Source organism: Mercurialis annua, linkage group LG5 (genome assembly GCF_937616625.2).
Source record: "Mercurialis annua linkage group LG5, ddMerAnnu1.2, whole genome shotgun sequence".
NCBI classification, from domain to species: Eukaryota; Viridiplantae; Streptophyta; class Magnoliopsida; order Malpighiales; family Euphorbiaceae; genus Mercurialis; species Mercurialis annua.
The window spans coordinates 46083152-46100124 of record NC_065574.1 but is presented as its reverse complement, the minus strand read 5'-3'; the positions used below and the strand labels follow the sequence as shown (position 1 = coordinate 46100124).

At 37.3% G+C, this 16973-nt stretch overlaps 1 long non-coding RNA gene across 3 annotated transcripts; it reads right to left on the bottom strand.

The window, feature by feature from the left end:
* Positions 1–1390: 1390 nt before the first annotated feature.
* LOC126682723 (uncharacterized) lies at positions 1391–4816 on the bottom strand. Of its 3 annotated transcripts, XR_007641497.2 has the most exons (4): positions 4262–4816; positions 3954–4030; positions 2936–3020; positions 1398–1751 (listed from the first exon to the last, which is right to left on the bottom strand). It is a non-coding gene; the product is annotated as an uncharacterized LOC126682723 (long non-coding RNA). The 3 variants fall into 3 exon arrangements; XR_007641499.2 differs by lacking the exon at positions 2936–3020 and having other exon boundaries at positions 1391–1751; positions 4262–4808; XR_007641498.2 differs by lacking the exon at positions 1398–1751 and having other exon boundaries at positions 2984–3020; positions 3949–4030; positions 4262–4809.
* Between the last annotated feature and the right edge of the window lie 12157 nt (positions 4817–16973).

Below are 16973 nucleotides of genomic sequence, written 5' to 3'. Positions count from 1 at the left end.
ACGAAAAAGTAGAAAAAAGTGCAATTTAGCTCAAATTGGAAATTGAGCGTTTTTTGTCAAAATTGCCAAACTAAATTGACGGAAAATGGAATTTAGAGATATCGAGGTAATATTATTTATTTCAAAATAAATAATACGGAATTGATAGGACCTAAAAGATTTAGCGTTCGATGGACTAAATTGGACGAAAGAATAGTTAGGAACTAAGAAGTGAGGAGGTGGCAACTTAAGGACCAAAAGAAAACTTTACCATAAATATATAAGGCAATTAATTTGAGCTTAAACTCAGATTTTTGAACTCAGCCATCAAAACTCATCATCTTCTCCAACTTTGAGGGTTTGACATGCAAATCTTCAATCAAGCATAACTTTTTCGTTTTTAATCCGTTTGAAGCAGTTCTTGCGGTCATGGAATGAGGAGGGAAATCTCTACACACGTACCACAGAAAAATCAAGTTAAAATTCATCACCTCCCAGTTAGGTTTCCGAACAGGCCCTGCCATCGTGGCGGCAGTGGCACGATGGAGCTGAGCTCCAACAACTTTAGTGCATTAGGCAATCCCTCCCCTTGGAAAAATAGGGGAAGGCAGTAGAGAAAAAGGGTCGAAGCCTGTCACGACCCAAAACTATTGAGCCGCAACCGGCGCTAGGGAACGGGAGTGGTAGCTCCGGAACCCGTAGCAAGCCTAAAATCACAATTAATTTTTCGCAAATATAATATAAAATAAACAATATCAAACAACGGAAGCAAATGTACATATATATAACATGTAATCATACGTTTACACTAACTGTTTCAAAACCTCGCGGGCTCTAGTTACCGTACCCTGTACGAACTGGCCTCGCGGTACTATATACATCAGTTAGTATCTCAAAATATCACACCGGCATCTGAGGCCGTGGATTATATACAAAACACGTAGCCTATCAAAGAGCATATAAAACAATAACAGCAGTTAATATATACAATAAAATAAACTGTTGTCTAGGCTACTATTCTACCGACACAGGACCACTACTGCAACATTCACAGAAGTCATAAACTAACATATACAGATGACTTCTGCACTCCAAAATTGGCTTCTAGCTAGGTCCACAAACTAAGCACCTGTAAGACAGTAAAGGTGAGGGGTCAGTATTTGGGAAAATACTGAGTGAGTTGTCGTTTACTAACAGTATTAATATATAAAAACATAGCATCGCATTTCAAGGAAACAATAATATGAAATATATAAACACGTATTTGATCCGTACGAAACTAATATCCTAGCATGTGACACATTTCTCGAATAATCATTATCAATCAACCCAATCGTAAATATCATTCGCGAGTCCAACTCGCTGGTGGCCCAGCCACTGGATACGGGGACTCCAGACTACACCGTAGCCGAGTACTCACTCGTATCAAAACCCAATCGTAAATATCATATTCATTAACAGCTCTGTCACGACCCAAATTTATGAGCCGCGACCGGCGCTAGGGAATGGGAGTGGTAGCTCCAAATCCCGTAGCAAGCCTAAAAACCTGTGTAAATTTTTCGCAAATCAAATCATTTTTTCATATATCAAAATACATGTGACCCCATTTTACAAAAATATTAGAGTTAAAATGCGCTAGTCAACTACATAGACAAAAACATCTAGACTACTGCGGACCGCTAGAATGAAAATCTTCTTTCACTTCTTGTGCAAATGACTTCCGAGAATTAAAACTTCGGAAGCTTGACTTTCCAAATAATATCATGCTATCCCTGAAAAATGGGAGGAGCAACGGGTCAGTATAAAACTGAGTGAGTTCACCAAATTACACGCAATATCACATAAAGGGTTAAAACATTTGAAAACCCATTTTATATATAGAAAATACTCTTTTGACATCATATTGCATACTCTATTTACTTTCCTTCATAACTCTTTGTTTATTTCATAAACTTATAGTTTATAAGTATCTGACGTTTTTGATTTCTTATTATGATATTGATATTTTTCTTTCTCGTTTTGTTGCATTAGTTTTCGATCGAATCTTAAATCTTAGGTTATATCATCATGATTCTAAGTCGAACTAAATCATTGGCAAGTCTCTTGTGGCTTGATCCTTATGGTTGGGTCCCGAGATAGTTCAACCGGGTTACCCATAACCATATGGTACAGTCCCGAGATAATTCAACCGAGTTACTTGTACCATTTCTCAATCCCAAACGATCGATAGGAGTCCCGAGATAATTCGACCGAGTTACTCCTTAGACACGGGTCCCGAGATAGTTCAACCGAGTTACCTTCGTCTCTGCATTCAGACTCTGCACCCTGCAGGTCTTTTGAACTTAACTGTCGATTCATATAATTTCTATTGACATTTAATAGGAGTGTTTGTTCACATTGTGTCTCGATCTTGTTTCGTATTGATTCTCGATGTATCGCACTTACTTTTTATTACGTATGAGTTCGGAGGATTATCATCGAGAATGGATGAGATACAGGTCCCGGGATAATTCTACCGAGTTCCACCTTGTATCTTAGTTCTTATTATTGAATATGTCAGAGTTCACTTTTCTTATCTCATGTATTTATCATTTCGATGATTTAAGTTGGGTTTTCTTGATCCTTTATGGACCATGACATGCACATTACAATCTACAAGCATATATCTATAACACACGCACGTATGGGTATTCATTATAATGTATCTTTATAAATATATGATTAATAGTACATATAGGCATGTACTATATTTTTCTTATTTGTATTTGGTTCGATTTATGTCATTTTACTTTACCCATCCCCGGTGCCTTAACAATTATGTTATTATCAAAATAACACATTACGATAAAACATCATTTTCAAAGCATACATCTCAAATATATAAATATTCATATAGCTTTTCGTATTAAAATACGTAGCTTTATGAATATTAACGAGTAATTTAAAGTGTACTCACCACTTGCTATCCATAATCTTTAAATAAACACGAAGACATCTCGATCCATTCCCCTCAAGCCTTGTCGATAGTCGCTTCGTCGAGTCTACGCAAATTCGATAACACTACGAATTAATAAAATTTCTAAGTATAACTAATTTATCAAAAAGCTAATTTTCTAGTCTACTTCGGCTAACCAAATTCTTATCTAAAAATAGTCCAACCCCAAAAAAAAATTGACATTCTTAAAGTTTGGAATGTCGCCTACAACCTTTATTAAGGTCTCGGAATGAAATTCGCACCCGAAGGTGTCGGAATCTAGCCCATAAGGTTTTTACATAGGGCTGTCCTAAAACTGCAGACCTGCTCTGAGAAATAAAATGTTTTGCTCAATTTGATTATCTTAGAGGCAGAATTAGAGAAAACTTAAACCTGTACAATTGTAGGTAACATCTCAAAGTTTTCGTGCCAACAAACGGAACTTGATTCCGAGTTATAAAACTCGAGATATTGCTCTCACAATACCTCTATTCTGCAGTACAAAATTCTGCCAATCGTCAAACTAATTTTCGCCGACTCGTTTCATAACTATTTCGTGTTAAAACTAAACCTAACAATTTCAGACCTCTAACACCAATTCAATCCAGCCTCTAAATACTTCAATTATCAATCATAATTCATAGCTAAGTTTCATCAAACTAACACAACCTAAATAATTCATTAATATCCAATACTATCATCATTTTTTTCATCAAACTTCACCATCACCTTAATCAATTAAACTCAACTTGTTTCAGCTCTAATTAACTCACATCAAAGAATGAATCCAACATTTGATCATCACTTCATCCATCAAGTTTAGGGGCCGAAACCCTTGCCCATTTTCAAGTCAAATTGCATTCGATCACAACACAATTTCAATGGTCAAAACACCAACTTATTAACCATCATCATTATCATAGCAAAAGTAAATCCTAAGCCATCAAACTCATCCAACATATCAATCAAAACATAGATAAATTTCAGAATTCAACCTCACCTTGGATTGTTGATCATGGCCAAACACTTCAAGCTCAAATTCACCATCAACTTTGCTTCAATTCAACTCAAGAACACCTATAATCATCAACACATAAAATCCCCAAATCAATCCTCAAAACCCTTAACATATACATCACACACAATTCAAAACTTTCATCCTACATCAAAACAACCATTAGACTTAACTTAAATCATCAATTTACTCATCATACACATCATTTCCACCATTGGAATCATCATCACCATTTTAACTAATCAAACCCGAAAGTTACAGCCCTAACCCTAATCTCAAGATGTGATTATTACCTTGAACAATAGGGCTAGATCAGTAGCTCTCCTTCTTCTCGTTCCGTGGCCACAAGAATCGTCCAATTTCGTTGAGAAACGAAGAAGTTATGCTCCTTTGAAATTTGGTTGATGATCTTCCATGGAGAAAGGATGGAGTACGAAATTTGGGAGCTGAAAATGATAAGCTTGCTGAGTTTAAACTCATATGCAAGTGGCTTAGATAAATGAGACAAAAGTCTCCTTTAGTCCTTGAGTTTGCCACCTCCTCAACCTCTAACTTCTAACTTTTCTTTCGTCCAATTTAGTCCACTAATCCTTTAATTATTCGATTCTCGATGAATTCCGTATTATTTATTTTCCAAATAAATAATATTAGTATCATATCTTATAATATCACTTTTCAACAATTTATTTTGGCAATTTTGGCCAAAAACGCTCAAATTTCCATTTTGAGCTAATTTGCACTTTTTCTCACTTTTTCGTCCAATTTTCATATTAATGACTATCGATAACCACTTTATCGATATTATTTTCTTATCTTGAGAAAATAGAGTAAAACATAACTTCCTTCGGAAGTTTGTGGTTAAAAGTTCACTTTAGCCCTTAAGTGGCTAATTTGCACTTTAACCCTTATTCTTAACTAACCGTCAAACTTTCTTCTAAAACGATTTCGTACACTTACGAAACTTGACGATCATTTATTAATAATATTTCACGGATCTTGACGTGAATATTATTAACTCTGGCTTTCCAACTTATTTTATCTTATTCCATTTTTGTCCCGATTAAATCCAATTCATCGCATAATAATTTTCCATTTAAATTATTATCCTACGATAATTCCAATAGACCCTCTTCGGTCTAAGTCCTTATTATCCAATCCTAATCTGATTTTCTCGTTCTTAATCTTTACGATTACGCCTCGTGGAACTACACGTAAAACCTCTAAAATTTAGGTTATTACAAGCTCCCAGCTATGTTAAGTCATTTCTCAAATGCAAACATACTAGACTGACTCGATATTGGTGATCACACAGCCTATTGACACCCAATAGGTAGCTAGTTTCTTCGGATCGCATACTAGTTCTCATATATAGAATTTAAATAAACATATAACATTTCAGTCAACTATATATAATGCGATGCGTGAAAACAGTATATATATATATATATATATATATATATATATATATATATATATATATATATATATATCAAATAGTTTTAATACATGAAAGTAAAAGCACAACTCACAGTGACCGCAATTAGGGGTGAGCAAGAACCGAACCAAACCGAAAAACCGAACCGAACCGAACCGAATTTTGATGTTTGGTTCGGTTTTTCGGTGAAAACGGTTTGGTTCGGTTTCTACTCTTGGTAAAGTTTGGTGTTCGGTGTTCGGTTTGGTTTGGGTGTTTTGAAAACCGAACCGACCGAAAAACCGAATTAACCGAACTTTAATATAAAAAATATATATTTTTTAAAAATAATATACATATATACTTATATTTATATGTTTTTTGTATTTATATCTTAATTATTGTTGATATATAAGTTAATAATTATTATTTAAACATATATGGAAGTTTATTATACTCTAATTATTTAATATTTCAATTAATTTTAATGTAAAAAATTTTAAAAAAATAAAAAGTGGGGAAATTCGGTTTTAACCGAACCGAACCGTACCGAACCGAAATTTTCGGTTTGGTTCGGTTCGGTTTTTTCACCTCCAAACTAAAAGTTCGGTTCGGTTCGGTTTGGAAATTTTCCAAACTGAAAACCGAAAAAACCGAAAAATTTCCAACCGAACCGAACGAACCGACCGATGCTCACCCCTAACCGCAATCCAAGAAATGATATGATCGATCTGATGGTATGCCCTCGCTAGTCCGCTTCTACTGACTCCACTATTCGCTGACACGTCTGATAAATTGTTTAGATGTGCACTTCATACTTTAATACGTATAACACTTTTAAGTTCTAGGATTTAGTTTTATTTTTAACTTTATTTATGATCGCATTCTTCCTTTATCATAGTTGCGATAACTCGAACTCTGTTTCTCGTATTCAAGAAACGTATAATATCCTTGACATTTTTCATTATCATAGCTTACGTAAAACGTCGAGCTAAAACTTTACTTTTCAATTTATCGGGGTCCTTAATCGTTTTTAGGGTCTAATATTCCAAAATGTTGAAATCCCATTCAATTAGGGCCAAAAGCTCAATTAGGTCCCTGCGGACCCACTGTGTGCGCTCGCACACTTCAGTGTGCGTCCGCACACTTGGGAGTGTGCGTTCGCACACCACAAGTGTGCGTTCGCACACTTGTTCAAGTGTGCGTCCGCACACTGCAAGTGTGCGTTCGCACACTTCGGTGTGCGATCGCACACCGAGTGCAGTTCACGCACAGCCCCGGAAACGTCGTTTCCGGGCTTCCCGTCGTGCTATCACTCCCCATACACGCCAAACACTCCGTTTCCAACAAAACCCGTAACTTTGTTTCTCCAAAAACGCTAAAATCGAGTTTAAATCGATAATTTCAATTCCTAAACTAAAACAGCCCATATAACTCAAATTCGGCACCAATTCTCGAAATCTTACCTTGATTTGAAGCTAGAGATCGATAAAGCTTTCAATTCCGAAGAGATTGCCGCTTGAATCACTCAATTCGGACGTCGGACGGCGAAACAACGGCGAAATGACGATAATCGGCGATGATTCTCCAATTCTCTCGATCCTTCTCTCTGCTCTTCAATTCATATTCCTTTCTTATATATTTTGGCTAAAAGCCCACTTTGATCCTTGTTTTTTTTGTTTCTTTTCATTTATCCCTTAAACTTTTCTTTCTTACGATTTAGTCCATAGCTAAATCGTTAAACTCTTTTATTACAACTTATAAGCATTATTTATATCCGATAAATAATACAAGGCTCGATATTAGTACCTTCCCGTCAAAATCCAATATTTCTATTTTCGATACAAAGCGGCTAAATTACCACTTTGGTCCCTGTACTTATTTTTGGACTTTTCTTGCCATTTTTCCTTTAAGTTCCAATTCTAATTATAGAATTGAAATATAACCTTAGTTTCCACCTAATTGTTTTCCTTAAAACCGACCTACTAAAATTAATTTATCTCGATTTTTATCAAAAACTTTCCGATTTTGCCATTCTGGCGAATCTAAACTGGACACGTGGTCCAATTGGACAATTATACATTTTGGGGTATTACATTCTTCCCCCCTTATAAAAATTCGTCCTCGAATTTTCATAAGTCTTGTCGGGATCTTAACTTATCCTTATTGCCTCCTTAGCGTCCATTAATACATATTAGTTGTATCTTTTCTTGTACTTTAACTTTTACTTCTTTTCTCATAACTTTCTGTCTTTGTATAGCTGCTTGCTGTCACATTGTTGAAAATTCTCTTATTGGTACTTTCACCTTATCTATTATCTTTTTCAAAACAGTACGATCCTTGGACGCATTCTCGATACTGTAGTTCTTGCATCATTGCTACCTAGTTGGCACTAATCATAATCTAATGTTTTCTCAATTCATCATTTCATTCTTAGTAGCCATAGGTTGCTACTAGTCTTCTTTATACGTGAATGGTCACGGCGTGCCAATTTCATCCTTACTGACATACTTACTTTATTCATATTCTTATGAATATTTTCTCTCATAATCATAACCTGCAGTTATGATTTTTACTTTCGTCTGTAGTTATCACTTTTCTTTCTTATCTGGTTCTTGTCATTTCTCACTTCTTGCTGTCATTTTCTGACACTTCATTCCTCATCAATTAATCTTTTTCGACTTATACCTTGTCTAACACATCTGTTGTTTCTTAACATAGCTAAACTTGATACATCCTTCACTATCTTCCATTTCTTATTCTTTTGCTTCCTTAAGCTATCGTGAACTTCATGTCGTTTATTGATCATGATCCTTCACTCACTTACCATTGTCTTAAACGTTTCATTTCACGTTACCTTTGATTATATGGCTAGTACAGATGCCCTTGTTTGCTAATACTACTTATATTCTTATCTTCTTCACCTTTCCTCTAATTACTCTTTTGAAGTTCATTTTGAGTTTCTTATTGACTTTTCAGTCAAAGTTGTCTTTTCTTTACGTCTTAATTCCTTATTTATTATAACTTCATAAGAATCTCATATGTTTCTTTAACGTTTATCTGTTTCGAAAATCTTTCTCGTTAACTAACTTTTACTTAACTTCTTTCTCATCTTTAACCTTTGTCCTTAACGGATTCAGTAGATCCTTAATAACTTATTTATTTCCTTAATCGTCATTCCTTCTTACTATATAATCTACTTCCTCTTTCGACTTATACTTCTTTTTCTTACTTTCGAATAGCTTCATAACTTTATTCTCATTCTTCAAGGTATCATCTTAATACTAGTTACAATTATTTATTAGTTTGTCCTTATTCCTTCCTTCTTCTTCTTCTCGAAGTGTTTTCTTAGCACTTATATCATGATTCTAATTGTCCTTTTAAATAACTTGATTTCTCCGTACTAGCATCATCTCTTGTCCTTATGACATCGTGACTTCTTAGCTGCAATTCACTCCTTCCTGTTCAAAAGCAATAAAGTATCACTTTATTCTTTACTTACTGTATTCACTGTATCTTTCCTTCATCTATAACAGCTCTGGTATTGCTGCTGTTCTATTCTGACAATCCTTATGACGTATTTCTGAAACTTTCACTTCTCTAATCACCTTACTTAGTTCTGAGGGCATTTGAATTTTACCCTTACACTTTTCTTCACATCATTCACCATTCTTACATTTACTGCCACGTACGTCTATATATGTGCTTTTCTTCTTTCTGTTAACGCAACTTATAACTCTTAATGCTGATATTTTACTCAATATCAGTCATATAGCATCATTATCTCTTTCGATCTATCAAGTTTTAAGCTTCCATGTCCTACAAGATCATCTCCTTTGTCATTTCATCCTTTATTCTGTTATAAGGATAAATACTATATCCTTAAATATTGCCAGTGCATCGCAACTCAGCTGCGTATGCTTCCCGACGATAATTCCTTGTCCATATTCTCCCTTGGCTTTATTAGCCTAATAGCAATAATTGTTAACATGGCTTTATTCTTTTATTGGAGTTTCTTTCACAATTTATTCTTATTTGTTAAGAATCTTTTATTATTTGTCGCAGGGCTTTATATCCGAGTTTACTTACTAAACAAAACGACTTTAAAACTTCTTTTGGCTGCGCAGCTCTTTCTAAACTACTTTTCATAAATCATTTAAAATCGTTAGTACAATTGTTGCTCAGAGTGATGACACCTCTCATCACCAAAGAGTTGCTCAAAATCGCATTTTTCTTTATCATTGTAAAGATATGATGCATGATCTAAATTTTTTGAAAATCATTCTTTTATGCATTCCTATTATGATTATGCAATGTCACATGCGATGTCTGAGCACCATTGTACCTTGAAAAATCATGAAAATTTTCAAAACCTTCATAAAATCGTAAGTCTTACTCTAGATTATACGCTCTGCGACTACTAACGGCTTTCTTTATACTTATTGGGTATATTTCAAATTTTTGCACTGCTGTCTTTTTGTATTACTGTCATTTTTCTGTCATTTACAGACTGTTCGTCTGTCACATCACTTCTTTCTCTATATCTCCGATAACTCAATTAAGTTCAAAATTTTCTATTGCTGTAATCATCATATCCACTTCTGCAACCTTCTAATCTACGTCATATTCAGACGCAGATACCGATGTTTCACATCGACTTCCTCTATAATAATCTATCTTTTCCTTTACACTTCTTGAACGTAATCTAGGAATTACGTTCACTGCAAATGTATTATGTAGTATATATTATTGTTTTTGTGAGTTATGTTTATATGTTCTTTTGTTAGGCGCGTGTTTAACTACAACGCTTCCCATACGTTCTCACTTTCTGAGGTATTATCCTAGAGGCAAAACCTATTACTGACATTCTACTATGCAATGCAGCAATTATATAAATACAATAATGCAAACACATAAACACAATACTTAAAGTACGTAAATCACTAATACCTGGAGGTGCCTGATGCGGAACATTAGGTTCCCTAATAATTACGCCTGTATGTCGGCCCCTAACTGTTCTACCAGAGTTTCTTCCACCTCTTTGCACAAAGTAAGGGTTAGTTGTAGTTCTGGAGGACGTACTGACGTAATCTGGGTGGTACTCACGTCTAAAGTAATAATATCGTACCGGATCACCCGCCCACTCATGCTCTGTTTCAATTCTACGGGCCATTGTAGTGAGCGTGCTAAAATGTTCGTCCACGTGCTCATATAGCTCATCAAACTGAGGTCCTAAACCCCTGACATATCTACGATTAATGGTTCTATTGCTTTCGTTCAGATTAGGGACTCCCTCTGCCATCCGCAGAAAATCAGTAGAGTACGCTCCTACAGTCAACATTCCTCTAGAAAAAGAACGCATTTGCCTCCTAACCTGATTTAGGGCTATCTGCGCCTGACCGTTAGCTATGTCCGCATCTTCCCTCAAATTGTGGTATCTCCGCACACTTGACCAGAAATAGTCACCTCTGTATTCCTCGACATCTCACTCATCTAACTCTTCTTCTTCATGCTCTTCTTCCTGAGGATTTTCCTCTTCTGCTTCTTCTTCTAATTCTTCTTCTGGATCCTCCTCAGAGTCTTCTTCAGGATCCTCTTCCGGATCTTCTTCCGGATCTTCCTCCGGTTCTTCTTCCTCTTCTTCGCTGTACTCTATTTCCGGTGAATGCACTCTAACTCTGTTTCCAGAAGAACTACCTATCTCCGACACAGACATATAGCCATTTTGATATATCTCTGGTGATGCTCTAGTATTTGCGTGGAATCCATTCTGATGGACCCCAGATGGTTCGCCTACTTCATTATGAAACCCGTTTTGAAATATAGGAGGCACTTCCTCCCGTTCTTCATCAGCATGCGACTGAGCTCCGTTTTGCCCAGACATGCTGAAAAGAAACAATTTCAAACGTAAGCGACCATCTGAGCCCATTTCACACGCAATCCCAATCATCAATTTATAAATGCTGTAAACATTTAGCATTTAATCCAGCCGCACGTAATTCGCAAGCAAATAAACATTTAATAATCTCAGCGCAAGTGATAATCACGTAATTACCTCAATCGTTCATAATTTGCAAATATATAACCACTTCCTATCTCTTAACGTAAGTAACAAATACTTAGTTACCTTAGTTGTCCGTTTAAGCAAACACTATTCACTTACTAGCTTAATAGTCCTGGTTAGCGCGCGTCATACTATATATTACCAATGCATATATCACACAATAACAGACAACTACGGTCTGACTCTTGCTGCAGTAGTTCCTAGGTATACTTACTGACAAATTACCTCTAGTCAAACAGACAATCAGACAAATCTAGCAGTGGTAACTGGACCAACTGCTCTCAAACAAACATTGAAATAAACTTGCAGTGGTAACTGGACCAACTGCTCTGATACCAACATTGTCACGACCCAAAACTATTGAGCCGCAACCGGCGCTAGGGAACGGGAGTGGTAGCTTCGGAACCCGTAGCAAGCCTAAAATCACAATTAATTTTTCGCAAATATAATATAAAATAAACAATATCAAACAACGGAAACAAATGTACATATATATAACATGTAATCATACGTTTACACTAACTGTTTCAAAACCTCGCGGGCTCTAGTTACCGTACCCTGTACGAACTGGCCTCGCGGTACTACATACATCAGTTAGTGTCTCAAAATATCACACCGGCATCTGGGGCCGTGGATTATATACAAAACACGTAGCCTATCAAAGAGCATATAAAACAATAACAGCAGTTAATATATACAATAAAATAAACTGCTGTCTAGGCTACTATTCTACCGACACAGGACCACTACTGCAGCATTCACAGAAGTCATAAACTAACATATACAGATGACTTCTGCACTCCAAAATTGGCTTCTAGCTAGGTCCACACACTAAGCACCTGTAAGACAGTAAAGGTGAGGGGTCAGTATTTGGGAAAATACTGAGTGAGTTGTCGTTTACTAACAGTATTAATATATAAAAACATAGCATCGCATTTCAAGGAAACAATAATATGAAATATATAAACACGTATTTGATCCGTACGAAACTAATATCCTAGCATGTGACACATTTCTCGAATAATCATTATCAATCAACCCAATCGTAAATATCATTCGCGAGTCCAACTCGCTGGTGGCCCAGCCACTGGATACGGGGACTCCAGACTACACCGTAGCCGAGTACTCACTCGTATCAAAACCCAATCGTAAATATCATATTCATCAACAGCTCCCAGCTGTGTTAAGTCATTTCTCAAATGCAAACATACTAGACTGACTCGATACTGGTGATCACACAGCCTATTGACACCCAATAGGTAGCTAGTTTCTTCGGATCGCATACTAGTTCTCATATATAGAATTTAAATAAACATATAACATTTCAGTCAACTATATATAATGCGATGCGTGAAAACAGTATATATATATATATATATATCAAATAGTTTTAATACATGAAAGTAAAAGCACAACTCACAGTGACCGCAATCCAAGAAATGATATGATCGATCTGATGGTATGCCCTCGCTAGTCCGCTTCTACTGACTCCACTATTCGCTGACACGTCTGATAAATTGTTTAGATGTGCACTTCATACTTTAATACGTATAACACTTTTAAGTTCTAGGATTTAGTTTTATTTTTAACTTTATTTATGATCGCATTCTTCCTTTATCATAGTTGCGATAACTCGAACTCTGTTTCTCGTATTCAAGAAACGTATAATATCCTTGACATTTTTCATTATCATAGCTTACGTAAAACGTCGAGCTAAAACTTTACTTTTCAATTTATCGGGGTCCTTAATCGTTTTTAGGGTCTAATATTCCAAAATGTTGAAATCCCATTCAATTAAGGCCAAAAGCTCAATTAGGTCCCTGCGGACCCACTGTGTGCGCTCGCACACTTCAGTGTGCGTCCGCACACTTGGGAGTGTGCGTTCGCACACCACAAGTGTGCGTTCGCACACTTGTTCAAGTGTGCGTCCGCACACTGCAAGTGTGCGTTCGCACACTTCGGTGTGCGATCGCACACCGAGTGCAGTTCACGCACAGCCCCGGAAACGTCGTTTCCGGGCTTCCCGTCGTGCTATCACTCCCCATACACGCCAAACACTCCGTTTCCAACAAAACCCGTAACTTTGTTTCTCCAAAAACGCTAAAATCGAGTTTAAATCGATAATTTCAATTCCTAAACTAAAACAGCCCATATAACTCAAATTCGGCACCAATTCTCAAAATCTTACCTTGATTTGAAGCTAGAGATCGATAAAGCTTTCAATTCCGAAGAGATTGCCGCTTGAATCACTCAATTCGGACGTCGGACGGCGAAACGGCGGCGAAATGACGATAATCGGCGATGATTCTCCAATTCTCTCGATCCTTATCTCTGCTCTTCAATTCATATTTCCTTTCTTATATATTTTGGCTAAAAGCCCACTTTGATCCTTGTTTTTTTTGTTTCTTTTCATTTATCCCTTAAACTTTTCTTTCTTACGATTTAGTCCATAGCTAAATCGTTAAACTCTTTTATTACAACTTATAAGCATTATTTATATCCGATAAATAATACAAGGCTCGATATTAGTACCTTCCCGTCAAAATCCAATATTTCTATTTTCGATACAAAGCGGCTAAATTACCACTTTGGTCCCTGTACTTATTTTTGGACTTTTCTTGCCATTTTTCCTTTAAGTTCCAATTCTAATTATAGAATTGAAATATAACCTTAGTTTCCACCTAATTGTTTTCCTTAAAACCGACCTACTAAAATTAATTTATCTCGATTTTTATCAAAAACTTTCCGATTTTGCCATTCTGGCGAATATAAACTGGACACGTGGTCCAATTGGACAATTGTACATTTTGGGGTATTACAAAGCCAACCCTTTCCGAGAGCTTAACTGATTGATTTCTATATAAAATGTTGAGTTGCGGAGTTAGAAATTAATCGTAACACAAAACAGTTTTTGAAAGTAAACGTTGAACTAAGGTTTTGTTAAATGAAAGTTGGTGAAATATGAAGGGATTAGGGCTGTTTTAATCGATTAGAATGTAAATGAATTAAGCTATTAGTTGAGCGTTTTAAGTTAAAACGCTAAGCGTTACGCAATTAGTTTCAAATCGAACGTGAAATACGTTTAAAAACAAATGAGTGGGTTAAGGTAAACTGAATGATATTGGATGAACATAGTATGTTCATGGGCTGTTTTAAACACTTTTCAAAAGCTAAGAAATCGAGTTAAGAGTTAAGCGTTTTAAGTTTAAAACGTGAGCTTATAATTGACGCAAAATGCGATATTAACGCAAAAGGGATTATAGGTCGGGTTAAACATATATTGGTTATGAATGATATAACCATTAAAAATATGTTTAATAAAGATATTAAAAGTGAAATTTAGGTTACACGTTGATGGATACGCAGTTGACCCCAGTACATATAGTCAAATAAGTATGGTAGACAGCAGATACCAAACAGCTGTCATTAGTCAGTAGACGCAGATCCTAACTGATATGATCTTTGGAATCCGGAAAGATTGGGATTGACTTAAATCCCTATTTTCCAGCATGAGTCTGAATTAAACACAACCACAAGAAGATGACCTCGAGTCAATTACTGAGAAAGGATTCTATATAAATAGACCGAAGACCAAAGGTAAACCCTAATTCATTCTCTTTAAACTACGTCATTTATCTTTGAACCTTACAAGGTATCTGACTTAGGCATCGGAGTGTGGTCGGACACAAACGTCCGACTCATTCTAACCTGTGTTCGTGATCTCAGGTTGACAAGAGAAGATCCTACCTTTCGCAGAACCATCATTTGGCGCTGTCTGTGGGAACGATTTGTTCTTTCCTAAAAATCAATCAATTTTGGTTCTACGAACTGAAACAAACTCATGGACAACCATGATGAACCACCACCACCTGGAGTCGAAGTCAGAGATAGAGAGATGGCCGGAGGCAACAATCCAACTCTGTTAGCAAGAACAGAAGGAATAGTCTTCCCCCTTCACCCACCTCCGGCGGGAACTGCGGGAACGACGGGTCCTTTGAGGACAAGCACGGGAATCCCAGTGGGAATCGGAGCCGCAAGCACGGGCATCACACCACCGGTTTCCATACCCGGTTCAACAGCAGGGTTGATGGGCAGAGGAGCGCAACTACCCGGAACTAGTCAGGTATTTCCTCCTTGGAATTATTATACACCGCAAAACATGTATTACCCATCACCCCTGTATAATCAAAACGCAGCAAGCTGGTCGCAGGCGTATACCCCATGGGGTAGCCAGTACCACCAGGGATATCAAAGACCCACCGCACCGATTCCTTTTCCGTCCCTAGACGCAGAAGGAACCGTCACAGCGGTAACAGCTGGATACATTCCACCATATGTACCGCCAGGAGCCCAGCTACCACCGCTCTACCATGAGGCGGTGCTGAAGAGTTTTAACGACTTCCAAGATAGACTGATTGGAATCGCGAAGGAAAAAACGGTAGAAGCAGATAAAGCACCAGCTCAGAGAAAGCAACAATCGGAACCAATCCCAAGAGGGCGAGACAAAGACGCACGGAAAGATAAAGAAACGGCCCCCCGGCGTGTTCTCACGGCTCCACTCCCAGGAGACGTGGGAAAAGAAAAAGGGAAGAACGACGCACAGCAAGGCGAGAAAACAAGGGATGGAGAAGCCGCGAAGAAGCAGAGAGAATACGTAGACCTGGAGAAGGAAGAAGGAGAAGGTAGACGGAAGGAACGAGATGCAGAAAGCCACTCTTCCAACAGAAGAAGAGCAGTTGGAGAGAAGAACACTCTGGATGAGAAGATTAAGCATGCAATGAGGAAGTACCAGAAGGATAGCTACGAAGACGATGAAGGAGGAGATGATTTTTCACCACTGAAAAGGGAGGTATTGGACGTGAGATTCCCTTCTCGTTTCAAACTACCTGCGTTCGAGCCCTTCGATGGGACCGGAGACCCAAAAAGCCATATCTCAAAATTCAAGACGATAATGTTACTTCAAGATGTTTCAGATCCGATGCTGTGCAGAGTATTCCCCGCCACCCTCAAGGGATCAGCGCAGAAATGGTACCTCGGACTGAAGTCCAATACCATCGGAACATTTGCAGAACTGGCAACGGCATTCAAAGGGCGTTTCCGCACAAACATCCCGCTGCAGAAGAATTCAAGTGACTTACGGAAGTGCCGACAAGGTGAAGGCGAAACGTTGAAGAACTTTGTAGAAAGATTCAATAAAGAAGCAGTCCAGATAGAGCACCTAAACCATGATACAGCCATAGAAGCCATGAAGATGGGAACTAGGTTCGAACGATTGAGAGACAAGATCTTAATGAAAAAGCCTTCCACTTTCCAAGAATTGATGGCAATAGCACATAAGTATGTAGAACTGGATGAAGCAAGAAGAACGCTGACAAAATAGTATGAGGAGGACAAACCAGAGAGATACCGCAGTAGAGGAGGAGACAACAGGGCACAGAGATTTGGGAGAGGAAACAAGCCATTTGACTTCACACCTTTGAATAGAGCACCAGTAGAAATATTCAGCTGGATGAAGAACAATAGAGTC